General features: G+C 38.1%; 1 long non-coding RNA gene across 1 annotated transcript in view; it reads left to right on the top strand.

The window, feature by feature from the left end:
• LOC143676265 (uncharacterized) overlaps nucleotides 1–10129 on the top strand; it is a 45924-nt gene extending 35795 nt beyond the window's left edge. The window contains exon 3 of the long non-coding RNA XR_013171962.1: nucleotides 9982–10129. This is a non-coding gene — a long non-coding RNA (uncharacterized LOC143676265). The remainder of the gene's footprint in view (nucleotides 1–9981) is intronic.
• The last annotated feature ends 16213 nt before the right edge of the window (nucleotides 10130–26342 follow it).

The raw sequence follows: 26342 nt of genomic DNA, 5'->3' as shown, positions 1-26342 counted from the left end.
AAGTGCACTGATCCTCCATGTTTCTAAGCCTTAGTCTTTTAATGGGCTTTTTCTAGTCCATGTCCTTAGGAATTCTCCCATTTAAAGGAATTCAAATGTGTCCTCTGTTCCTTATGAGATAGACAATTTCTGCCTCCCAAGGATTCTATTTTATGATTTAAAAGAGGTAAGCCTTTGCCTTTTGCCACTTTGACTTAATTGTTTCTTGTACTGCTTTAGTAATCAAAGGACTGCTTCCTTCTGTCAGCTGGGCAAGTTCTAGGAGGGAGAGCAGGAGATGAGCTTCCAGGTTCAGTCTGTCAGGCTGCCGCCCAATAGGTTGGCACCAACATATAAGCGTCCATGTACTTGCATGCGGTTACTCTGCTGTCTCTGGACCAGGGCCAATGACCCACAATGGGAGCATAGGCTGGCTTACAGTACGGGGGAGGAACACACTATGGTATTTTTTTTAAACACATGAAGTATCAACATATGAAAGTCAAAACTACCTATTCATCATTTTGGCTATTAGATAAAACATGAATGTTAAATTAGCAAATTAGATTGATATCTCATCTGGTTAGTAACATAATATTAATAGCTCAGTTATGACCATTAATTATTTTGACACCCCATTTCACTTTTGTTGTTTATCAGATTGTTCCTAAAGGAAAAGTAATACTGTGCTATCCATTATCAACAGAGAAGAGATTCTGAAACTTTTTAAGCACTAATGGAGTCAATAAGCCATATAACACCTGATCAGGAGACTTTCAGGTCATAATTAAAGTGACTGAACAGGGTGTGTTCTACAAGAAGGATAGCCTGTTATAATAATATCTAGGACAAGGCATAAAATCCCTCATCTGACTTCCTTCTGGGTATTTTGTATCAAAATTCCCACCTGCTGCCTCACTTTTAATCGTATCATTACTTAGAAAAATGATTACAGCGTGATTTGAGGTGAAGCCTTAGAATTTTCATTGATGAAAAAAATCACTATAAAAAAAAGAAAAATCCGTATCTTTTTCATTGATTTTCCATAATAATCCCACTTTTGTTACTTGAGAAAGAGTTGAATAATTTGGGGTGGAATGGACTAATTGTGTCATATTGAGATTCCAGTATTAATTTACATTATGTTGAAACTATATGAAATTGCCTTTTTAAAAATGCAAACTAATTTTATTATAAATTTTAAAAAGAACTCAAACACATCAAAACTCTGCAAATATACTTTAAAAATATTGAATTGTATACTTTAAATGGTAAATTGTATGGCATGTGAGATTTTGCCAGTTTTGAAAGTAAAAAATAGTTAAATACCAAGTTTCATATGGTTCAACTTAATAATGAGACCTGATGTTCCTTGATCTTTACTTATGTGTCAAACATTCTGCTATGTAAAATCTATGTTTTCTTATTAATCCTCATATTAAACTTATGTGTAGTCTCCATCAGTACACCTCCACTCTACCTTTGTCAAAGCTGCCTAACACAGACCTTGGTAGGCAAATGGAGTTTCCGAATCAAATGCATATCCCACCCCACCTCTACACTTCCTCAGAGACTGCCTCTTCTAAGATCTATTTCTATAGAAAACTGTGAGATCATATTGGCAAAGATATAGGAATTGTTATCATCATACAAACTTGACATGCGAGGGAATGGAGTATGGGGATTTGATGATGGAAGAGAGTTGGAACATGGCTGAGGCAGGATTTGAACCCAGGTTAAATTGGCTTGGAATCCTGGGGTCCTTCAACTATGCCTTAGTATTTTTCATGCTTTATAACTTAATTGCTTGATATAAAGCATTGTGAAGGAAACAACACATTCAGGCAAAAGTGCTTGAATTTACCTTGTTCATATAGTCAAGTGAGCTTGATAGAGATGTTTGTTCTGTCTTTGTTCTCATGTATTGTCACAGATGGAAAGGAGCTCAGAAACTAGCTGGAACAAGTGGCTCTCAAAATTGAGTATCTTTCAGTGCCACTGTGGAAACTTGTTAAATGGGAAGAATTCTGGGTCTCTTCTCAAAAGATTCTGAACCCACTTCTGAGAAGGATCTAGGAAAGTTTACTTTTCACTAAATATCCCAGATGATTCAGAGGCAGATGGGAAAACTTGAAGAAGCCTCAACCCAGTGCAATAGCCTTATTTTATAGATAAAGAAAGTCATTCCAGAGAGGTAAATCCTCTAAAGTGGATTTCTCTACTAGCAGCACTGGTGCCAGGATTAGAACCTGATCTTTGGCTTCCTAATCTAGTAGAATGATTCCTGAACTTTAGACCCAGGCCACAGAAATGCATGTGTACTAATCGTTGCCATAGATTAAATAAACAACATATCTCACACACGTGATATTTGTTTACCAGTATGTATGTGAATGCATTTTAGCTGGATGAATTCATTTTTTAATTGTTTTTGTTGTTGTGAGTTATAGGGATTATTTTTATATTCTGTATTTTAAACTCTTATCAGATATGTATTTTCCAAATATTTTCTCCCATTCTGTAGGTTGTCTTTTCACTTTCTTGATATTGTACTTGATGCACAAATCTTATTAATTTTGAAGTCATATATATATATATATATATATATATATATATATATATATATTTGTTGTTACTTGTGCTTTTGATGTAAAGTCTAAGAAATCATTGCCTAATACAAGGTCCTCAAAATATTTCCCTATTGTCTCCTAAGAGCTTTATAGTTTGAGTTCTTATATTTAAGTCTTTGGTATATTTGAGTTAGTTTTTGTATATGGTGTGAGATAGAAGTCCAATGTAGCATTTATTTTAAGTGTTATGCAAGGATCCTCATGTCTGATCCAAATAGGACCCATGGTTAGTAGTGCTTTCACTAGCTCTAGCTCCTGCCTCACCCTTTATATTGGGTGGAAAGTAGATGGCATAATCAGGTCTCCATCTATCAGCTTGCGTAGATCAGATGGGGATATTAGAAATCAGTAAAGGCCTTGGAAATGATTCCTTCTGGAGAACATTCTATTTGGAGATATCTTTGGATGTTTCTTTCACCCTTTGGTTTCCTTTTTAGGCCACCCAACACCAAATGTGAGCTCCTCGAATTTGGCAAAATAGCCGTATCTTGTGTGGCTAGTGCCTGCATCTACACATGAGACTTGTGGACCTAGGAAACTCGTACCTCCATCTGGGAACATGCTCTCTTGCCTTCTGCCAGTGTAACTAGCTCTGTAAGTTTTCATATTTTGGCCCACAAAGAAATTTTTTTATATCCTTTAACTACAACTCTTGGTGTCTTTCCATCCGTCATTTCTCACAGTCCTCTGTGACAACCATGCATCCACTTTCCTCAGGTCCTATTAGGCAGGATGCAATAAAAGGGAGGGAATAACAATAAAACATAGTAGCAATAATTGTCATATGCACATGTCATTTCTGCCTATTTGTGCTAGTCTCTATAAATCCAAGGAAAGGTCCTAAGATGACTATTGGTGCCCTGCAGAATTATCTTCTGAACCAGTTCTTCCAGTTCCCCCTCACTGCATCACTTGTTTTCTTGTCTTCAATCTTCTGGGTGCCTAGTTTGTTTTTAACATTTAGATTACTATTCGACTCAATGAGTATATACTGTTTTAGGCTTTCAAAACCTTATTCCATCAGGACAACCCTCCACCCTTCTTTACAGAACTGCATATCCTGCTTCAGCAGGAGCTTCCATGTTCCCACCTGAAGCCTCTTTCCCCTTCAGTTGATAAATTACGCTCAGTAGCCCATTGATGTCAATATCCAGCAAGTCCTTGTATGCCCAGATTCTTTTTCAACCAGGATTTCAGCACAACTTGAGGAATTTGGGGTGCAGTTCCAAACAGAACCATAATTTACAGGTGCTCATGGAAGGCTTGACAAGGTTTTATGCAAAGATCTGCTCTTTTCAATTCCATTCTGTTAGACTTCCTGAAATCAGCTATTTCTAAGGATTAAATTCTGTTGGGAAATTCAGAAAATTCTGATTTTTAGGGGAAAATTACCCAAAATCCTAAACTAACTGCTCACCAGGAATTAAACCCTAAAACTTCAAGTTAGAAATATCCTGTTATCCATTAAAAAAAAAAAAAGCTTTCTGTAATATTTAACCTTCTCCTTGGGCCACTTCTAACCACCTAGATGGAAAAATACATGTACTTTTCATGCCTATCATTTTCTTCTTTTCCTCAAGTTTGCTCTTAAATACCATATCTCTCTCTGGTGCTCTGTTTTTGTTGTTATTGTTGTTTGTTTTTGTATGCTGTATGGTGGGGTCACATTGCATTATTTTCCATGTACCCCATTGTTGCAGCACCATTTACTGAATTTTTTATTTTTGGGGTGGGGGGAGTGCATAGACCAGGAATCAAACCCAGGTCTCCCACATGGTAGTTGAGAATTTTACTACTGAACTACCCTTTCACCCCCTAGTGCTCTGTATTTAAGGAATTTTCCAAGTTGTTTTATATTTCTTGGCCCTTCCTCTGCCCCTCTCTTCATGTGTTTCTATCTAAAAAGAAAAAAAGAAACTCTAATTCATGCTGAAGTATATTGAAAACAAATGACTTACCCAGATATCACGGAATTATAAAACAAAATAGATAATGATAAACAATTGAGATCTAATACCCTGGAAGGATTTATAATTATGGGTTTGGTTTCAAGTAGCCTGAGAAAATTATTATAGGCATTAATGATCGTTTTCTAATTTGAAGGGGAAAACATGAGTATTTGGTTTTGTGTACTCTAGATAAACTCTTTATAAAGCAAAATGCACTAACAGATTGAATTAGACCATTTTCAGATATGAAAATAAGGAAGCACTTATAGCTGGAAATACTCAACTAAGGAGCCTAACCATGTCTGTGAGATGGGGTGGGATTTTTTAGAACAAGATTCTTTAAAAAACATAACCATGCTATGCAGGAGAGATATCAGATTCTCTTGAATTTTTGGACTCACATATAAATCAGCTGTTCACAATATAAAAAAAGATGTTTTGTGAATTCAAAATGCATTAGGACCTTTTACCCTCATTCCTATGGGAATGGACTATCTGGGAGAGATGTGTCTATGGCCATATATATGTATTTTGGCTTGAAGGGAGCTTGAAAACTGAAGATCAGAGGAAGTTCTGTTTTGATTATGGTAATGCTGATCATTTTTATTTGTTGCAAGCCTAGTGACTCCTGGCAAGAAGGGAAATGTGGTTGTGTAATGAGACATTTTCTGGATGTAGGGAGGAACACATGTAGCTTCAAGTTTTCTGCTACATGCTGGATTGAATGTAAAAATATGTATTTATTCTTGCTAGGATGCTACATTAACTATAAGTGGTTCAGATACAGTTTAGAGAACACCCTTCAAATGCGAATGTACTTCCAGAATCCTACCTCTTAACATAGGGTGAAATCAATAGGCAGATAGCAAAAAACAGATGGGTTTACAAGATGACCAATTTGGGAAACTGTGATTCCAAAGGGGGCTAGGAAAAGCCCTGTTTTTCCTTTTCTTTGGGTGCATGGTCGGGAATTGAACTCGGTCTTCCGCATGAAAGGCAAGCATTTTACCACTGAGCCACCCATGCACCAACCCTAGTTTTGCCTTTATTTTAGTTTAAGGAGATGCACTTTGATCTAAGCCAATGACAAGTTCCAATTCCTGAGATCTGTAAATGCCATTTGATTTTCTGAGATGATGAATTAAAGGTCCCAATAAGAAATGAAAACAAAAAGATTACAAAGCCTCTTGGGGGAAATATAATTATATAATTTTATGGTTAGAAGGGAAAAGAGGAGAAACACATGGATCAAGTGCCTAGCATAAGTCAGAAAGCAAACTGCATACTTAGAATCAATTCTTATATTTAATTATCTCAACTACTTTTCCAGCTCCATGTTATTATCCCACTTTCATTGATGAGTTTGAGGTTCAGAGTAGCCTCCCCACAGCTAATAAGCATGTAAGAAGACCCTCTACTCCTTATTACCTCTGCCTGTTGGGGCACAGAATTAAGTTAAATTCCCAGACTCAGGGTCAAGTGCTTCAACCAGGATTACTGCCCAGTACTTTGGAGAGTCATGGTTTTCTCTTCCCAAACAAACACACTGGGTTTCACTGCCATATAGGCCTTGTATTCAGGAATCAGAGATGACTGCTTGGTGTCACTTCGTTCCAAGCTCATCACTTTCTTTGGTTGCCCAATCCGTAGGACTAAGTTTCCAATGAGGTCCCACCCCCTAAGTTCATTAATTGGGCCAGTCTTCATGGACTATTGATGGATCCTGGTTTCCTATGTAGTTTTTCTCCCACCATACCTCCTGGCTTTTCTAGAGTCTTTGTTCTCCTTTGCTACAAACCACCCCAAGTTCCCAATGAAAGCCTTATAATGACTCAAGCCCTTTCTCAAGAATAGACAACATCTGAATATTTCCTACCCAGAAATGACCTATTGGTCATCCAGTCTACTATGATTGACCAACTCCAGTGACTAATTTCCTTCAGAAAGCAAGACCATTTTGTGTTTAAATACTTTGATTTTTGGAAATTACTTCTTTATATTGAGGCCAAACCTTTCTTTTTATAATAGCTTTCACCTATTGGTCCAGGTTGTTAGAAAAGTTAAGTGATTTATTTTGCAGTCACACAGCTGGCTAGTAAGCACCTGTGGTGCACTCCATAAAGCACCATTCCTCACTGCTGCAAACAAGAAAGGCTTGGAATTAAGTCAAGTTCTCAGAGTCAGGACAACATTCTTTCATTTACTCATTCATTCAGAAGCACTTTTTGAGCACCTCATGTGTGTCAAGTACTGTTCTAGTTGCTTGGGATGTATTAGTGGACAGAAACCATGAGGAAATGACTTCAAATCTTTGAAGACACCTCTCAGATTAACATTGAATCATCTCCAGGCTTTCAGACTAAATATATCCCATTTTTTCTGTAAATGACTTGACTTTGTCACTTTTATAGGGAGTCTCACTATAATGTAAGCACCAAAAGGTCAGCGATCATATTGTTTATCTCATCATTGCGTCCCTACTGTCTAGGAAATAATAGCACAAGATAAACATTTGTTGAAAATTAATATGACTAAATTGTGCCAATTTCTGGAGCTCTTCTAATTTGGGCTGAAATCTGAACTGACTCTCTCAGCAATAATTTATAAATTTGAATGAAGGAGAATCTGTAAAGTAAGAACCTTTTCACATTAGGGTAAAAGATTGTTCACAAGTTGCTTTAGGGAAGGTATTAAAAATAATAGTGTAAGTGGTCTTGTCAGGTAGGCATTGCAAGAAAACAAAGGTGGGCATTGCAAGAAAAACTAAGCTTATATTTACACACAATCCAGAGATCCTGAAATCAGTGAAAATGAGAAATACAGTACCTCTAAAAAAGGGTGGAAGATACCATGAACTTTAGGCCCATTCATCCAAGTGAAGAATTTTCAGAAGAGCAAAAAAACACATTTTGTTATTATTGTCAGCAGTATGTCTTGAACTATTGCTCCTACCAGAAGAACCCACTATTTCTGCATGGGAGTTTTCTTTTCTTTTCTTTTGTAATTTGTTTGCATGGGAGTTTTCTAAATAATATTTATGTTTTCTCTTTAGGATTTAGTATCAATTCCGATTGTTTATGGATTTACTCTTATACTAGTCTCTGGCATCTCTTTATCTATTACATTGTTTTTTTTTTTTTTGTACTATTTTACTTTTCTAGAGTGTGTTCTTTGTCTCTTTATCCAGAAAAAAAAAAGCTATTTTTAAGAAATACAATGCCTTTCACTTTGTTTGTCTTGCACACCTACTATATTAGTCAGGTGGGCCAAGATGCTATTATCGATAGGCTCACAAATACGTAACAGCTTAAATGCAATAGAAATTTTATCTTACTCATTCAAACAAGGCATGTTCCTGGTTCACAACAGTTTTCCTTGACATGTAGATTTAGAGACCCAGCTCCTTTCAATGTTGTCCCTCCATTCCTAGGACTTCATCATTCCCCATATCAAGAATACATGAGGGCGGGCCACGGTGGCTCAGCAGGCAAGAATGCTTGCCTGCCATGTCAGAGGACCTGGATTCAATTCCCGGTGCCTGCCCATGTAAAAAAAAAAGAAAAAAAAAAGAATGCATGAACTGAAAGAACCTAGAGGATCTATAGCTCATACATTCAGCATCATCCTGCTTAAAAGCTTGGCTCACACATTCAGCATCACTTCTGATCAGTCTTATTGGAGAGATGGGTCATATGGCCACACTAAAGGCAGGGAGGCCTAGAAGATGTACTCCTTTCCTGAACAGCCATTTTCCAGGTACAACTCTATAGTCTAGAAGTCAAAAATGGATTTTGATGGACAGCTTGCTGACTCTGTTAAGCACAAAACAGGGCTTAACAAATATTTGTTGACATATTTATAACAGCAGCAAAAGATTCAATTCATCTTATTTCTCCTTGAAACAGTGCTATTAAACACTTTAGAAATTTTAGAAAATTCTGTAATGGGTGCACTAGATAATGCATTTGTTCAACCATGATTAGAAAGGTTGCTGACATTTATCTAGGGAGATGTGAAGCAATTTAATATTATTAATTGCTAACAAACAGATAAGATTTACAAGAATTGTCAAAGCTTAAATCTCCACATAATCATTCCTCACAAAAGAAAATTTATTATGCCATTATGCTTATTTCTATCTGGGCTCCTATAGTGCAATCACTGTTTGCTATTAAATTTTTATTGCACATTTAATTTATCTTTCCCTCTAGTGGGGGAATACATAAGAGAATTCATTTGATAATAGTATCCCCTTCTCTTTTTCCCAGCAATTCTTCTCCCTCTGACATAGATCGGAATATATTTGTATCTTGGTATTAATTGTAAAAGGAACTGAGGAGCGCAACGCTTGCTGTCATCTGAAAGGAATTATCCAGCCTGAATTAGCTTGATGGAGAACTAGTGAACTTACACTATAAATATCAATTTTCAGTAGTTTATAAAGAATTCAGGAAAAATTCCATTTAAAAGCTAAATACTTGCTTTTCATAGGTTAAAACAGAAAATAATTTTGGTTTTCAAATTTTAAAGACCGGCTGTTTGTTAAAAGTTGGGGTGGAGGGGCTATTTAATTTATAACACGCTGTGTTGAAAATGAAGCTTTATGCTTCTCAAGGATATGTTTTATTGCAAAGCTAAACAATCTATTCCCTGTCTAACTGCCTGCCCCAAAGAGTAATATATAGTTAAGACAAGAGGAAGGCAATGAAATAGGACACAGGAAACAACTTTTCAGTTGCCAATGTTTTCCCTATTAGGGTCAGATTTTACAGAAACAGTGTCAGCTTTGGTACAATGGAAGTATTTTCTTGATTTTCAGAAAGAGTTCTAGTTCTTGGGCCTCATTCACCAAGGCAGAAGTCAGATTGTACTGTTTATTGATTTGAAACTTTGTGTCTCACGGGAATTGATAACATACTGAAGCTATTTTTCTCATTTGGAATAACTACTAAAGTTTTGTTTATATTTTGAATAGACGTTATACTTACAACAGTATTGGTGATCCTATTTCTAGTAACTTAGCGAGGTTATGTATTTTCCTTTGACTTAACGTGGAGGCCTGTGCATCTAGTCTACAGAACTCAGGTGGGGTTGCATAGTTGTCCTACCTTTCCTAAGAAGAATCTCAAATCCTTGGAAGGTTGGTGGCAATTTTAGTATGCCTTCACTCTCCACCCCACCAAGAGTACTTTTCCCCTCGATCACACCAAATGTCTTTAACCTACATAATTGCCATTGAGTATATCTGCATCTTTCATTATAGTTGTTGATCTCAAAACCCTGGAGCATGGTATAACTAGTGTTCCAGAAAAAGTACGATTTAGGGCTGACATTTGCAGGGTTTTGATAACTGGGCAGTAGCATGGGGCTTATATGATTCTGAGTAATTTTTCCATCTTTCTGGTATTGCCTGTATGTAACAGCCAGTTGAGGAAGACTGAGCACCGAAATTGAACTGCTTTCCCCATTTGTCTTCTGAGGACATTGTACTGGAAGTTCATAAATTACGTACAACCCTCGCACACCATCAGCATGATTTCTGTTTTGGTCGTCATACACTTGCAGCCACACTCTAAAGTCTTCCTGTCAGCCTCAGAACCATCAGCGAGCAAACTCTTCCTTCCGTTACTAACTACTGCTGAGGAGAGCGGCCTGGCTTCTGGTACCACCGGTGAGTGAAGACCAGCATCAGTACCTGACACTCAGCCATGCTCAGTAAGTGCTCAATCAATGTCTCTGTATTCCTTAACACTTTGGCTGATTTGTTTCAAAGACTTAGGAGACCTCTTGGGGAACTCTCTTCCTTGAAGTGATTCCCAAGCTCTCCTCTGAAATCCCCAAGACATACATGGGCACACGCATATACCACATCCTCATGCACATATACACATAAACATACACATGCACGCATGTAGGCAATACACATGTACACATATACATACACATACATGCATGTACACACACGCACATACCACATCCACATAAACATACACATGCACACATGTAGGCACACACACATACACACACATACATGTATGTACATACACACATACACCACATGCACATGCACACATACACATGCACACATGTGTGCACATACACAGTCACACATGTACATATACACATAAATGCACATACACGCACATACACACACACAGAAACAGAAATTAGAAAAGGTCCATTGGTTATCAGTACCTTATCAGTACCTGAGGCTTACTTGAACTCAAACTAGTTCGAGGTAAAGGAATGATTAGGATGGACATAGTTGTTTTAAAGAAATAACAGGCCTTACTTTGTTTACCTTCAGAGTGACAGGAACTGGAAAGTCAGTAATTGAAACTGTTCCCTCCATTTTTCCTGGGGTTCTATGAAGTCCCATCTCAGGCTTTCTCTGTAAATTTGCTCCATTTTCTTTCCCTTTTTTCCAGGCCAGCTTTCTCAAGCACAGTTTCTCTGCTTTGCAATTAATTTAACTCATGAGAAACTTTGGCTTACATGACACAGACTCTAACCTTGACTGGATGTAAATGTTTGGTTCAAACACATACCAGCAACTGTGTTCAGTTCTTATGTCTTTCTGTTCAAATTCTTAAAACTCCAGTTTAGGCGGTGCCACAAATCTGTAGCTGCACAAAATCCTTTACCTGTGCCACAAATCTGTAGCTGCACAGTGTAATCAGAGTCTGTTAGAGTTCATTGAAATTCTATACCACATAGTGTCATTTACTAGGAATAGGTGATTTACTTAGTGTATACATTTAAAACAACAAATAGTTTAATTATTTGAGAAATTACAAAAGAAAAAATAGAAACTGTGGAAAATCAGGAAAGCTTTTGCCAAATGTTTTCAGGTAGAAATGAAATAGAGGAACTTTTTTTTTTCTGTTTCTCAGGTTTCTGAAAAATTTTCCTGGATAGAATCTGATTTATATTCTATATTTAAATTAGCTATATAATTTGTATAATAGAAAACCATTGTTTTCTCATTTTCTAAATAAGTGTTGAATAAACATTTAAAGAAAACTGGTTTAAAAGACCATTAAATAATAAACCTACTCAGGGTCCCTATTTCCTTCAGGATGGCTGGTTTGCATCTGGACGGTAGAAAGATGTACATGGTAAATTCTGTCTCCACATTTGTTTCAGTGTAGTAAAGCTACCAGATATACCAGAAATGGACTGACTTTTAATAATGGGAATTTATTAGCTTGCAAATTTACAGTTCTAAGGTCGTGAAAATATCCCAGTTAAGGCATTGACAGGATAATTAATACTTCTCTGAAGGCTGGTTACTGGGTGTGCTTGGGCTCCTCTGTCAGAGAGAAAGGCACATGACGGTGTGTGCTGGTCTTCTCTCCTATGTTTCATTGCTTAACTTCTGGTTTCAGTGGTTTCCTCCCATCTTCTCTGGGGCTTTTTCTTTGAATTTCTCTTATTTTCACCTCTTAGCTTCTGCATTCATTTTATCCTTTTATAAAGAACTCTGGTAAAAGGATTAAGACTCACCTTGAATGAAGTGATTCACAACTCAATTGAAATAACCTAATCAAAAGGTCCTCCCCACAATAGGTGTATACCCACAGGAATAGATTAAAAGAACATGACCTTTTCTGGGGATACAGAACAGCTTCTGACTACAATTTTATTGTCAAAAGCTGTGCTAGGGAATTTGCCCAACATCCTGTGCCAGTTCATCAAACTCTGCCTGCCCCGGACTGCTGGCTTGGTCGAGGGTTCCCCTGGATGGAAAAGAAGCTATCACGAAAATGGGTAGGAGAGTGAGAATATGCAGTTGCTTATACCTTCATATGCAAAGCTTATACCTTAGTCTCTGCTGGGTTGATAACTGGCTCCCACCTGCAGTCACAGAGAAAGATAGTTCCCTGGACCAGAACAGAGGCTAATCCTTTACCAGTCGGCTCTGCTTTTTAGTTTGATTTCCTCCCAGCATGCTGCCTTCCTGCAGAAGTACATAATGCCTTTCTCATTCGGTTTGGCAGCATTCATCTAAAGAACATGTTTAATAGCCTGGGCATGGCAATTTGCATGGATTTTTTAAAATAGAGTTGCTGGCCCTTGTTAACTCTGAAGCCCTTGAGGTTGCTAAGGTCTTGCTTCTGTCTGGAGCCTGGGTTTTTCTCCAGGTTGTTCTGAACCTGCAGCTGCTGCCCACACTGCATTGTGCTCATGACCACATTTTAATTCAGGTCAATTACCTCCTGTCAGCATGGAATTAATTCATGTGGCCGGAGAGAGAAGGTAGCAATACCTTGAGGCAAGCTCTCTTCCTTGCTAACTCATGGTCTGCCTCATGGGGTCAGACTCCTGTCATCCCCAGGGCAGTGACTCTCCGGGCAGGGCCTGTCTGTATATAGAAATGATGGATTGCATTGTTTGGAAATTCCTGGCTGAAGCTTCTGTCAGATGCACTGAGAACAACTGTCACCAGTGGAGGGAGAATGAACAGAGGCCTCACCTTAGAAGCTGTACTCTTCCCTTTCCAGATTTGGTGTCACTCGCCATTAGTTTCAACAGCAGATAGTGATGGGAACTTCACCTATCTCCTGGCCTCCCTAATTCTGTCGAAGGCTATCCAAGCTCTTCTCCCTGGCAGCTGTTGAGACTTGGAGTCTCAGGGCCCTCTTTAATTCCTCCCTTTCCCAGAAAGCTATTCTCATTTCTTCCTGTACAACATTATTTTCTGGACATGGTTCCTCTCTCCAGTCAAGGTCCTCTTATCCCACCCAACCTGGACTGAGAAACAGCAATAGAGAGCTATAAAAGACCTTCATGTAAACAGGTGAATTTCCCCACTTGTTTCAGAGTATGGCTCAGAAAGAAGGCTTTTTACCTATGGGAAGTGGGTCAAAAGTATTTTCATTGTTAGTCTCACTCTCTCTAATGATTTGTATGGTGGTTTTCTGAGACGCTGCTGTTGGGTACAGAACTTACCATTTGTTACTCTCTCCAAATTTGAAGGAACTTGGGGTTAGAAATTGGGTAAAGAAAAAGAAGAAAGCAACAAAACAGAGACTATGAAGAGAGTCATTGAAATGGAGATACCAGCCACTCCACCAGGTTCATTGTCTCATCTCCATGAAATCTAGCTTCACAAACTGATATTGTCTCCTTGTAATATCCATAGTCACTTGCATTTTTATAACCTTAAATACAGCAAATGTTTTACTCTAAATTAGGATGTAAGGGCCGTAGGGGCGGAGACCACAGTTTACTTGGAACAGACCTAGAATGGACTGGGCTGGCCTTTGAACATTTTTTTTCAGAGTTTCAATTATAAATCCTAAAGCAAACATGAGAAAAGCCATGTTCTTTAATCCTCATTCAGTATTGTTGAGTGGGATTTTTTTTTCCTTTTTTTTTAATTAAAAATTTTTTTTAAATATAACAACATATGAAAACAAACATTCTTACTATATGATCATTCCATTCTTGGTATATAATCAGTAACTCACAACATCACCACATAGTTGTATATTCATCACCATGATCATTTCTTAGAATATTTTCATCAATTCAGAAAAAGAAATAAAAGGAAAAAAGGAAAAAACTCATACATACCATACCCCTTACCCCTCCCTCTCATTGATTGCTAGTATTTCCATCTACCCAATATATTTTAGGCTTTGTTTCCCCAATTTTTTTCTATACCCCTTATCATTCCCTTTCATTGATCACTAGCATTTCAATCTGATAAATTTATTTTAACATTTGTTCCCCTTATTATTTATTTATTTTTAATTAATGTTTTACTCCTCTGTCCGTACTGTAGATAAAAGGAGCATCAGACACAAGGTTTTTTTTTTTTTTTTTTTTTTTTATTAACGGAAAGAAAAAAAAGAAATTAACACAACATTTAGAAATCATACCATTCTACATATGCACTCAGTAATTCTTAACATCATCACATAGATGCATGATCATTGTTTCTTAGTACATTTGCATCAGTTTAGAGGAACTAGCAACACAACAGAAAAAGCTATAAAATGTTAATATAAAGAAAAGAAATAAAAGTAGTAGTAATAGTAAAAAACAACAACAACAAACAAACCAACAAGCAAACAAAAACAAAAAAAAAAACCCTATAGCTCAGATGCAGCTTCATTCAGTATTTTAACATGATTACTTTACAATTAGGTATTATTGTGCTGTCCATTTTTGAGTTTTTGTATCTAGTCCTGTTGCACAATCTGTATCCCTTCAGCTTCAATTACCCATTGTCTTACCCTGTTTCTAACTCCTGCTGAACTCTGTTACCAATGACATATTTCAAGTTTATTCTCGAATGTCCGTTCACACCAGTGGGACCATACAGTATTTGTCCTTTAGTTTTTGGCTGGATTCACTCAGCATAATATTCTCTAGGTCCATCCATGTTATTACATGGTTCACAAGTTTATCTTGTCTTAAAGCTGCATAATATTCCATCGTATGTATATACCACAGTTTGTTTAGCCACTCTTCTGTTGATGGAGATTTTGGCTGTTTCCATCTCTTTGCAATTGTAAATAACGCTGCTATAAACATTGGTGTGCAAATGTCCGTTTGTGTCTTTGCCCTTAAGTCCTTTGAGTAGATACCTAGCAATGGTATTGCTGGGTCGTATGGCAATTCTATATTCAGCTTTTTGAGGAACCGCCAAACTGCCTTCCACAGTGGTTGCACCCTTTGACATTCCCACCAACAGTGAATAAGTGTGCCTCTTTCTCCGCATCCTCTCCAGCACTTGTCATTTTCTGTTTTGTTGATAATGGCCATTCTGGTGGGTGTGAGATGATATCTCATTGTGGTTTTGATTTGCATTTCTCTAATGGCCAGGGACATTGAGCATCTCTTCATGTGCCTCTTGGCCATCCGTATTTCTTCTTCTGGTAGGTGTCTGTTTAAGTCTTTTTCCCATTTTGTAATTGGGTTGGCTGTCTTTTTGTTGTTGAGTTGAATAATCTCTTTATAAATTCTGGATACTAGACCCTTATCTGATATGTCATTTCCAAATATTGTCTCCCATTGTGTAGGCTGTCTTTCTACTTTCTTGATGAAGTTCTCTGATGCACAAAAGTGTTTAATTTTGAGAAGCTCCCATTTATTTATTTCCTTCTTCAGTGTTCTTGCTTTAGGTTTAAGGTCCATAAAACCACCTCCAGTTGTAAGATCCATAAGATATCTCCCAACATTTTCCTCTAACTGTTTTATGGTCTTAGACCTAATGTTTAGATCTTTGATCCATTTTGAGTTAACTTTTGTATAGGGTGTGAGAGATGGGTCTTCTTTCATTCTTTTGCATATGGATATCCAGTTCTCTAGGCACCATTTATTGAAGAGACTGTTCTGTCCCAGGTGAGTTGGCTTGACTGCCTTATCAAAGATCAAATGTCCATAGATGAGAGGGTCTATATCTGAGCACTCTATTCGATTCCATTGGTCGACATATCTATCTTTATGCCAATACCATGCTGTTTTGACCACTGTGGCTTCATAATATGCCTTAAAGTCAGGCAGCGCGAGACCTCCAGCTTCGTTTTTTTTCCTCAAGATGTTTTTAGCAATTCGGGGTACCCTGCCCTTCCAGATAAATTTGCTTATTGGTTTTTCTATTTCTGAAAAATATGTCGTTGGGATTTTGATTGGTATTGCATTGAATCTGTAAATCAATTTAGGTAGGATTGACATCTTAACTATATTTAGTCTTCCAATCCATGAACACGGTACGCCCTTCCATCTATTTAGGTCTTCTGTGATTTCTTTTAACAGTTTTTTGTAGTTTTCTTTATATAGGTTTTTTGTCTCTTTGGTTAAATTTATTCCTAGGTATTTTATTCTTTTAGTTGCGATTGTAAATGGGATTCGTTTCTTGATTTCTACCTCAGCTTGTTCATTACTAGTATATAGAAAAGCTACAGATTTTTGAATGTTGATTTTGTAGCCTGCTACTTTGCTGTACTCATTTATTAGCTCTAGTAATTTTGTTGTGGATTTTTCTGGGTTTTCTACATATAGTATCATATCGTCTGCAAACAGTGATAGTTTTACTTCTTCCTTTCCAATTTTGATGCCTTGTATTTCTTTTTCTTGCCTAATTGCTCTGGCTAGAACTTCCAACACAATGTTGAATAATAGTGGTGATAGTGGACATCCTTGTCTTGTTCCTGATCTTAGGGGGAAAGTTTTCAATTTTTCCCCATTGAGGATGATATTAGCTGTGGGTTTTTCATATATTCCCTCTATCATTTTAAGGAAATTCCCTTGTATTCCTATCTTTTGAAGTGTTTTCAGCAGGAAAGGATGTTGAATCTTGTCAAATGCCTTCTCTGCATCAATTGAGATGATCATGTGATTTTTCTGCTTTGATTTGTTGATATGGTGTATTACATTAATTGATTTTCTTATGTTGAACCATCCTTGCATACCTGGGATGAATCCTACTTGGTCATGATGTATAATTCTTTTAATGTGTTGTTGAATACGATTTGCTAGAATTTTATTGAGGATTTTTGCATCTGTATTCATTAGAGAGATTGGTCTGTAGTTTTCTTTTTTTGTAATATCTTTGCCTGGTTTTGGTATGAGGGTGATGTTGGCTTCATAGAATGAATTAGGTAGTTTTCCCTCCACTTCGATTATGTTGAAGAGTTTGAGGAGAGTAGGTACTAATTCTTTCTGGAATGTTTGATAGAATTCACATGTGAAGCCGTCTGGTCCTGGACTTTTCTTTTTAGGGAGCTTTTGAATAACTAATTCAATCTCTTTACTTGTGATTGGTTTGTTGAGGTCGTCTATTTCTTCTTGAGTCAAAGTTGGTTGTTCCTGTCTTTCCAGGAACCTGTCCATTTCTTCTAAATTGTTGTATTTATTAGCGTAAAGTTGTTCATAGTATCCTGTTATTACCTCCTTTATTTCTGTGAGGTCAGTAGTTATGTCTCCTCTTTCATTTCTAATCTTATTTATTTGCATCCTCTCTCTTCTTCTTTTTGTCAATCTTGCTAAGGGCCCATCAATCTTGTTGATTTTCTCATAGAACCAACTTCTGGTCTTATTGATTTTCTCTATTGTTTTCATGTTTTCAATTTCATTTATTTCTGCTCTAATCTTTGTTATTTCTTTCCTTTTGCTTGCTTTGGGATTAGTTTGCTGTTCTTTCTCCAGTTCTTCCAAGTGGACAGTTAATTCCTGCATTTTTGCCTTTTCTTCTTTTCTGATAAAGGCATTTAGGGCAATAAATTTCCCTCTTAGCACTGCCTTTGCTGCGTCCCATAAGTTTTGATATGTTGTGTCTTCATTTTCATTTGCCTCTAGGTATTTACTAATTTCTCTTGCAATTTCTTCTTTGACCCACTTGTTGTTTAAGAGTGTGTTGTTGAGCCTCCATGTATTTATGAATTTTCTGGCACTCCGCCTATTATTGATTTCCAACTTCATTCCTTTATGATCCGAGAAAGTGTTGTGTATGATTTCAATCTTTTTAAATTTGTTAAGACTTGCTTTGTGACCCAGCATATGGTCTATCTTTGAGAATGATCCATGAGCACTTGAAAAAAAGGTGTATCCTGCTGTTGTGGGATGTAATGTCCTATAAATGTCTGTTAAGTCAAGTTCATTTATAGTAATATTCAGGTTCTCTATTTCTTTATTGATCCTCTGTGTAGATGTTCTGTCCATTGATGAGAGTGGTGAATTGAAGTCTCCAACTATTATGGTATATGTGTCTATTTCCCTTTTCAGTGTTTGCAGTGTATTCCTCACGTATTTTGGGGCATTCTGGTTCGGTGCGTAAATATTTATGATTGTTATGTCTTCTTGTTTAATTGTTCCTTTTATTAGTATATAGTGTCCTTCTTTGTCTCTTTTAACTGTTTTACATTTGAAGTCTAATTTGTTGGATATTAGTATAGCCACTCCTGCTCTTTTCTGGTTGTTGTTTGCATGAAATATCTTTTCCCAACCTTTCACTTTCAACCTATATTTATCTTTGGGTCTAAGATGTGTTTCCTGTAGAGAGCATATAGAAGGATCCTGTTTTTTAATCCATTCTGCCAGTCTATGTCTTTTAATTGGGGAATTCAGTCCATTGACATTTAGAGTTATTACTGTTTGGATAATATTTTCCTCTACCATTTTGCCTTTTGTATTATATATATCATATCTGTCTTTCCTTCTTTCTACACTTTTCTCCATGTCTCTCTCTTCTGTCTTTTTGTATCTGACTCTAGTGCTTCCTTTAGTATTTCTTGCAAAGCTGGTCTCTTGGTCACAAATTCTCTTAGTGACTTTTTGTCTGAGAATGTTTTAAATTCTCCCTCATTTTTGAAGGACAATTTTGCTCGATATAGGAGTCTTGGCTGGCAGTTTTTCTCTTTTAGTAACTTAAATATATCATCCCACTGTCTTCTAGCTTCCATGGTTTCTGCTGAGAAATCTACACATAGTCTTATTGGGTTTCCCTTGTATGTGACGGATTGTTTTTCTCTCGCTGCCTTCAAGATCCTCTCTTTCTCTTTGACCTCCGACATTCTAACTAGTAAGTGTCTTGGGGAACGCCTATTTGTGTCTAATCTCTTTGGGGTGCGCTGCACTTCTTGGATCTGTAATTTTAGGTCTTTCATAAGAGTTGGGAAATTTTCAGTGATAATTTCTTCCATTAGTTTTTCTCCTCCTTTTCCCTTCTCTTCTCCTTCTGGGATACCCACTACACGTATATTTGTACGGTTCACATTGTCCTTGAGTTCCCTGATACCTTGTTCAAATTTTTCCATTCTTTTCCGGATAGTTTCTGTTTCTTTTTGGAGTTCAGATGTTTCATCCTCCAAATCACTAATTCTATCTTCTGTTTCTTTAAATCTGTCATTGTAGGTATCCATTGTTTTTTCCATCTTTTCTACTTTATCTTTCACTTCCATAAGTTCTGTGATTTGTTTTTTCAGTTTTTCTATTTCTTCTTTATGTTCAGCCCATGTCTTCTTCATGTCCTCCCTCAATTTATCGATTTCGTTTTTGAAGAGGTTTTCCATTTCTGTTCGTATATTCAGCATTAATTGTTTCAGCTCCTGTATCTCATTTGAACTATTGGTTTCTTCGTTTGACTGGGCCATATGTTCAATTTTCTGAGCGTGATCCGTTATCTTCTGCTGGCGTCTGGGCATTTAGTCAGATTTCCCCGGGTGTTCGACCCCACAGGTTGAAAGATTTTTCTGCGCAGTCTCTGGGTTCTGTTCTTCCTATCCTGCCCAGTAGGTGGCGCACGTGGCACACGCCTGTCTGTGGGTTCCACCAGCGAAAGTTGCTGTGGGTCCCTCAACTCTGGAAAACTCTCGCCGTAGGGGAGGTTCGGCAACCGAAGCGTCTTGGAAGAATGCCAGCCGGCCCGGGGTTCCAAACGCGGGGAGGGTCGCCGGCTGTCGCAGCACAGGAGAGCGTCCGGCCAAATTAGCTAGTCGGCCCGGGGCACCAAGCGTGGCGAGAGGGCGCCAGCTGTCGCCGCCCGGGAGAGTGCACTGCTCCCAGCCGACGGGGGAGTCACGTGTTTGGAAGGGATCCCCCGGTCACTGTTCTCCGCAGTCCAGGGATTTCCGACCCAACTATCTCAGTTGTTCCGGGGGGCCTCGTGTGGTGGGGGCACCAGCCGCCGCCGCCTAAGAGGACCGCCTGTCCAATTCTACCAGCTGGCCTGGGAAGGTGGAAGGGAGGGACTCCGGTCGCTTGCTGTCCCACCCAGGAAAGCCCGTGCCCCTTGGTGATCTCACCGGAGCTGGTTCTCCCAGATAGTCAGCCTTTCCAGGATGGGGTACGCTGTCCCTTTGATCTCCCTCGTGGCTCCGGGAGCTGCTCTGTATTATCTCCACTCCCCCAGTAGTTGTTCTGGAGGAGGAAAGGTGAGGGCGGCAAGGCTGTCGAGGCTGGTGGCGGAGGAGCACGGTGAAGGCGGGGAAAGAGGGCACCGTGTTGGTTGGAGAGCAGCCGGAGCAGGAGGGGGAGGAGGGGGGTAGGGAGGTCGGGCGGCTCGGCTGCTGCGGGGCGCGTGCGCCGCGCGGCGGTCCGGGGGAGAAAGAGAGGGGGTAGGGAGGTCGGGCGGCTCGGCTGCTGCGGGGCGCGTGCGCCGCGCGGCGGTCCGGGGGAGAAAGAGAGGGGGTAGGGAGGTCGGGCGGCTCGGCTGCTGCGGGGCGCGTGCGCCGCGCGGCGGTCCGGGGGAGAAAGAGAGGGGGTAGGGAGGTCGGGCGGCTCGGCTGCTGCGGGGCGCGTGCGCCGCGCGGCGGTCCGGGGGAGAAAGAGAGGGGGTAGGGAGGTCGGGCGGCTCGGCTGCTGCGGGGCGCGTGCGCCGCGCGGCGGTCCGGGGGAGAAAGAGAGGGGGTAGGGAGGTCGGGCGGCTCGGCTGCTGCGGGGCGCGTGCGCCGCGCGGCGGTCCGGGGGAGAAAGAGAGGGGTAGGGAGGTCGGGCGGCTCGGCTGCTGCGGGGCGCGTGCGCCGCGCGGCGGTCCGGGGGAGAAAGAGAGGGGGTAGGGAGGTCGGGCGGCTCGGCTGCTGCGGGGCGCGTGCGCCGCGCGGCGGTCCGGGGGAGAAAGAGAGGGGGTAGGGAGGTCGGGCGGCTCGGCTGCTGCGGGGCGCGTGCGCCGCGCGGCGGTCCGGGGGAGAAAGAGCCAGACACAAGGTTTTCACAATCACAGTTACATTGTGAAAGCTATATCATTATACAATCATCTTCAAGAAACATGGCAACTGGAACAGTGCAACAGTTTCAGGCACTTCCCTCCAGCCTCTCCAATATACCTTAACTAAAAAGGTGCTATCTATATAATGTGTAAGAATAGCCTCCAGGGTAACCTCTCGACTCTATTTGAAATCTCTCAGCCATTGACACTTTATTTTATCTCATTTCTCTCTTTCCCCTTTTGATCTAGAAGGTTTTTGCAATCCCTTGATGCTGAGTCCCAGCTCATTCTAGGATTTCTGTCCCATGTTGCCAGGGAGGTTTATACCCCTGGGAGTCATGTCCCACACAGAGAGTGGGAGGGCAGTGAGTTTGCTGAGTGGGATTTTTTTGATTAAGTTGTTTCCATGGAGATGTGATCCATAAGTTGTGGGTGGGACCTTTTGATTAGGTGGTTTCTATGGAGATGCATCTCCACCCATTCAAGATGAGTCACTTACTGGAATACTTTAAGAGGGAACCATTTTGGAAAAAGCTTCAGAGCTGACACAGAGACCTTTGGTGATGTAGAAAAAAAAAATGCCCTTGGGGAAGTTGTTTGAAACCAGAAGCCAGGAGAGAAAGTTAGCAAAAGCTGCCATATGCTTTCCTAGCTGACAGAGAAACCTAACTGTCATCAGTCCTTTCTTGAGTCAAGATATATTTCCCTGGATACCTTAGTTTGGATATTTTTATGGCCTTAGAACTGTAAACTTGTAACTTAATAAATTCTCTTTATAAAAGTCAACCTATTTCTGGTACATTACATTTCTGGAAGTATTAATAAACAAAAACAGCAACATTTTCAGAAATTGACATGCTTCTCATTGAATTCCAAAGGAATGCTAATGGCATGTACTTCAGTAAAAGGAGTTCTATAAGGGCTTAAGACAAGACATCATGAAGTAGTGTTTATCTTGCTGAAATAGAGGGTGCAGACATTTCATGTTGTTTATACATCAGTAAGCATTGATAATCAACCCAGTGGAGACTGAGAAACTATCACAAAAATTATGGATGTGCACCTAAGTAGGTCATAAAATCTCACACAGAGAAGAAGTCTGAGTATGCAAGTTAATTTGTAGGTGGGAAAAGTATCTCATTTGAGACAATTGAAAGATAATTATACTATAAAGATTCATTACCATGTCTTCCATATCAGCAAATGAGACAAAAAGGATCAAATTGTATCAATAACCATCTATACTGGTCTAGAATAAAGGGTAAAAAAAGGTTGATTTACAGGCTCCCATGAATTCACATTTAGAAAATTATTGATTTGAGACTTTTCTAGCTTCCCAATGTATCCTTCTAAGGCTATGCATTTCCCTTATAGCACTGCTTTGCTTGTATCCTACAGACTTTAGTGTTTAGGATTTTCATTTTTATTTTATTCAATGTGTTACATGATTCTCCTTAAGGCTTCCTCTTTGACCCTTGGATTGTTTATTTAGTTTCCAATTGTTTGGAGCTTTCACTGTCCTTCCCTTAATGTTAGGACCGTTTTTGTCTGCATCTGCTGACATAAAGTAGTATTGCCTGCTTCTTTAGCTGCAAGTCTGGAACATAAAAGATCAAAAGCAAACCCAAGGAACTCACAACTGTGTCATTCTTGGTCCTAAGGTCCCTGGCTCATCTGCATTGTTCTCTCTACCATTTAGCAGCTTCTTATGCTAAACAATATATATATTTATGTATTATATATATTTATATATATATAATATCTAGGATTTTTAGTTGTGCTTAATATGAGGGATAGCAAAAAGTACATCTATTCCATCTTCCCAGAGTGAAAGTTGTCTATAATAACATAAACAAAGTGTCTCTTACATAGCAGGGGCTACATAAAAATGTGACTGTATAATTTACTAAAATATTAACTTATATTTCTTCTTCTTATATTTGTTTTTCTTCCTCAGTTTACCCAAGTAGTTAAGATCTGATTCTCTTCTCGTCATATTGTTGAGGGTCTCACAAACTTTATATTTTATGAATAAATGGTAATACTAGGCTAAGGGCAAGATCCAGAGAGAAATTTGTCTAGAATCTGGAAGATCAACCACAAAGAATTAGAGGAAACAATCAAAATGGGGCTTTATTTGCAGATTTATATTTAAAAATAATAATCAGATGTATTTTGGTAATTGCAGTTGGGAAAACATGACTATTGGTTTTCTCAACCAACTTTTAAAAAAATAACCGCCATTTTTTTCCTTTTCTTTGTTTTCACAGTTTCTCTTACCATTTTAGAAACTGTCTATTTGGTTTTTAAAAAAACTTATACAAATATAGTCTTTTCTGCTACTAATGAGAACAGATCATTTTCTGTTCCAGAATTATAATTCAAGATTAATTTACTAATCTGACCACCAAACCTGAAAGTTGGTGGCTTATTAGAATGTATCAGAAAAAGAACAAAAGTTACAAGTCACATAATACTGGGGCTCTTTCTAATTTCAGATATGGTACATGTTCATTGTGAAGGATGTAGAAAATATAGGAAGGTACGAAAAGAAAATGTAAACTAATAATTTCACCAGCAGAAACAACCCATGTTAACATTAATGCATTTCCTTCCTATTTAAAGATCTCTGTGTTTATATATGTGAGTACACACGACATCTTTTGTAGTCCAATTTTTGCCAAATGAAAGTGGGTGTGTACACACAAGGACTAAATATTATATGATAGGTAATTTACTATGTCACTATCCATTTTTTTGAAAATAGTATTTTTAGTAAATATGCACTCTTTTTATTTAATCTTGTCCCTAATATATAATAATTACTAATTTAATTAATTTCATTTTCCCTTAAATCTTTGTTATTTTGTTTATTATCTTAAGGATTTTTTTTTTTAAAGAATGCTATTTTTTATACACGTAAACTCTTTAATGCTACATTGCCAGATTGATTGGCAGAAAATTTGGTTCAGTTTGCAGACTCATCAAAGAGACTTCAGGGCACCTGTTTGCCTAGTTTTCCAGGGATGTATGACAGCGCATAATCGTTTGCTTTAAGGAACAGGCATATGTTGTTTCAGTTTTGGAGGCCAGAAGGCCAGGTTTGGGCAGGGCTTGTTTTCTCCTAGTCTTTAGCATTCAGCTGTGCTCCTTCACAGGCTCTCTCTCCTTCTGTCTGCTCTTTTGGTTTCAACTGAATTCTGGTTTTGACTTCCATAACCAATTACCTTGCTTAAATGACTTCAGCCATTTAAATAGGATCTTTGAAGATCCGATTCACAAATAAATCCACACCTCAACTAAAGAGTGCCATCTTCAATGTTCTATTTGCACACACACGGGACCAAGGATTAGGACTTGAACATGTCTTTTGTGGGGGACATGGCCAGTCCCTGACATTGTTTTATTATTGTATTTTAACCTTTGCTTTAAAATTCATGCTAATATCGTAAAATAATATCTTTTTTCTAATATGCTTTTTAAATCATAATTGAGATGTAATGCCTATTACCATTTGCATTCGTACTTTTGTGACTTATTTACATTAACCATTTTTATTAGACTTTTAATTTATCTTATTATTTTCAAGAAATGTAAATATCAAACCTTTGTCATATTTATAATAAACATATTGTTTGTTACTTGAATTCTAAGGTTTTTTGATATTCAATTGTTTTAAAATTTATTTTCTTTAAGCTTTTTATCTTCATTATTTTGATTTCTTCTATGATTAGAATATGCTTACACCTGATAGATATTATCTAATTTTCTTATATATTTAAATGGTTACATTGTTTATATTTAAGTCTTTTATCCTTCTGGAGTTTGTTTTGGTATAGGGCATGAAATAGGAACTTGTTTTATTTTTTCCAAAAAATTAAGCAATGGCTGAATTATTTATAAATAATATTTATCTTCCATATTTATTTGAAATGCCATAGTTAAAACTTATTAAATCTAAACATATGGTAGTAGTTATTTTTCCTCAATTTTCCCTCTATTCATCTACGCTACTAAGAGAACCATTCCAAATGTTGCATTTTAGTGTATTTTATTATAATAATAGACCATATTGAAAGTCTCCTGAATTTCAGTTTCAAAATTGTATTAGCCTTTCTTAGCTATTTGTTCTTTTAGATGAACTTTAAAAATTGCTGTACATATTCCTGTCCTCTTTTGCAAAATAAAACAAAATTTAAAGCTTGCAGGCAAGCAAGCAAGCAAACAGAAAAAACATCACTAGGTTTGCTTAATACAGTTGCACTAAACCTATAAATTAATGTGGGGATTAGTTGACTGTGATAATACTCACTCTTTATCTCCAAGAACATGACACATGCCAATTTATTCTAATCTTCCTTTCCTTTTCTCTGCAATGTACTACTCCACAGATAAAAGCAGAGGTGTGTGTGAGGAGAAGGAGGTAGCTTGATAGTATGTAAATACTCCCCAGATGTCTCATAGAGTCCAGTTCTTAGCTTTGAAAGTTCAGGGACCTGGTTTGAATAGATTTGTTTTTCAGGGAGACAGTTAAATCAAATGTTTTCAGAAGCCTGCATACAATCAGAATTTCTCTGATTTACCAAAAAAAAAAAAGAATTATATGTAGAGGAAATTGGAAAACATTGTCTCTCAATTAGCACTGTCTAAGGGATGCAACACCCAGGCAGAAGATGGCTTTGTAAGTCTTCAGTCAGAACAAGGGATTTGCATTATGTGCTTTAAATAGTGGATGAAATAAAGCCATGTCAATCTTTTTCACAGGTGTACACCTGCAAGGTGGGAAGAGAAGAGGGTTCTTTTTTGTGTAATCTATACCAGCTATATTTGCTGTTTTGTTTCCCTTTAAGAATTTGGAAAATATCATCCTACTTTGTGTTATAAGTTTTTAATTTTTATTATACTTTTTTATAGTTTTAATTAAGCTTAGGCTTCTGGTTCAAGATGCTGTATTGAAAATAAATATTTTTCTTCCCTCCTTTTTTTATGTCCCCCCCCCCCAAAATATAGTAAGGAACACAAAAGGCATAGAGCTAGAAGATGAGAGGGAGCAACAAAGGAATCTATCCATTTATGAAAGAACTCTATACTCTATACATTGCTGAAAGACAGAAAACAAGAGAGTGT

This window comes from Tamandua tetradactyla, chromosome 3 (genome assembly GCF_023851605.1).
Source record: "Tamandua tetradactyla isolate mTamTet1 chromosome 3, mTamTet1.pri, whole genome shotgun sequence".
NCBI classification, from domain to species: Eukaryota; Metazoa; Chordata; class Mammalia; order Pilosa; family Myrmecophagidae; genus Tamandua; species Tamandua tetradactyla.
Note: the sequence above shows the minus strand (reverse complement) of the source record. Positions and strands in the feature narration are given on the sequence as shown.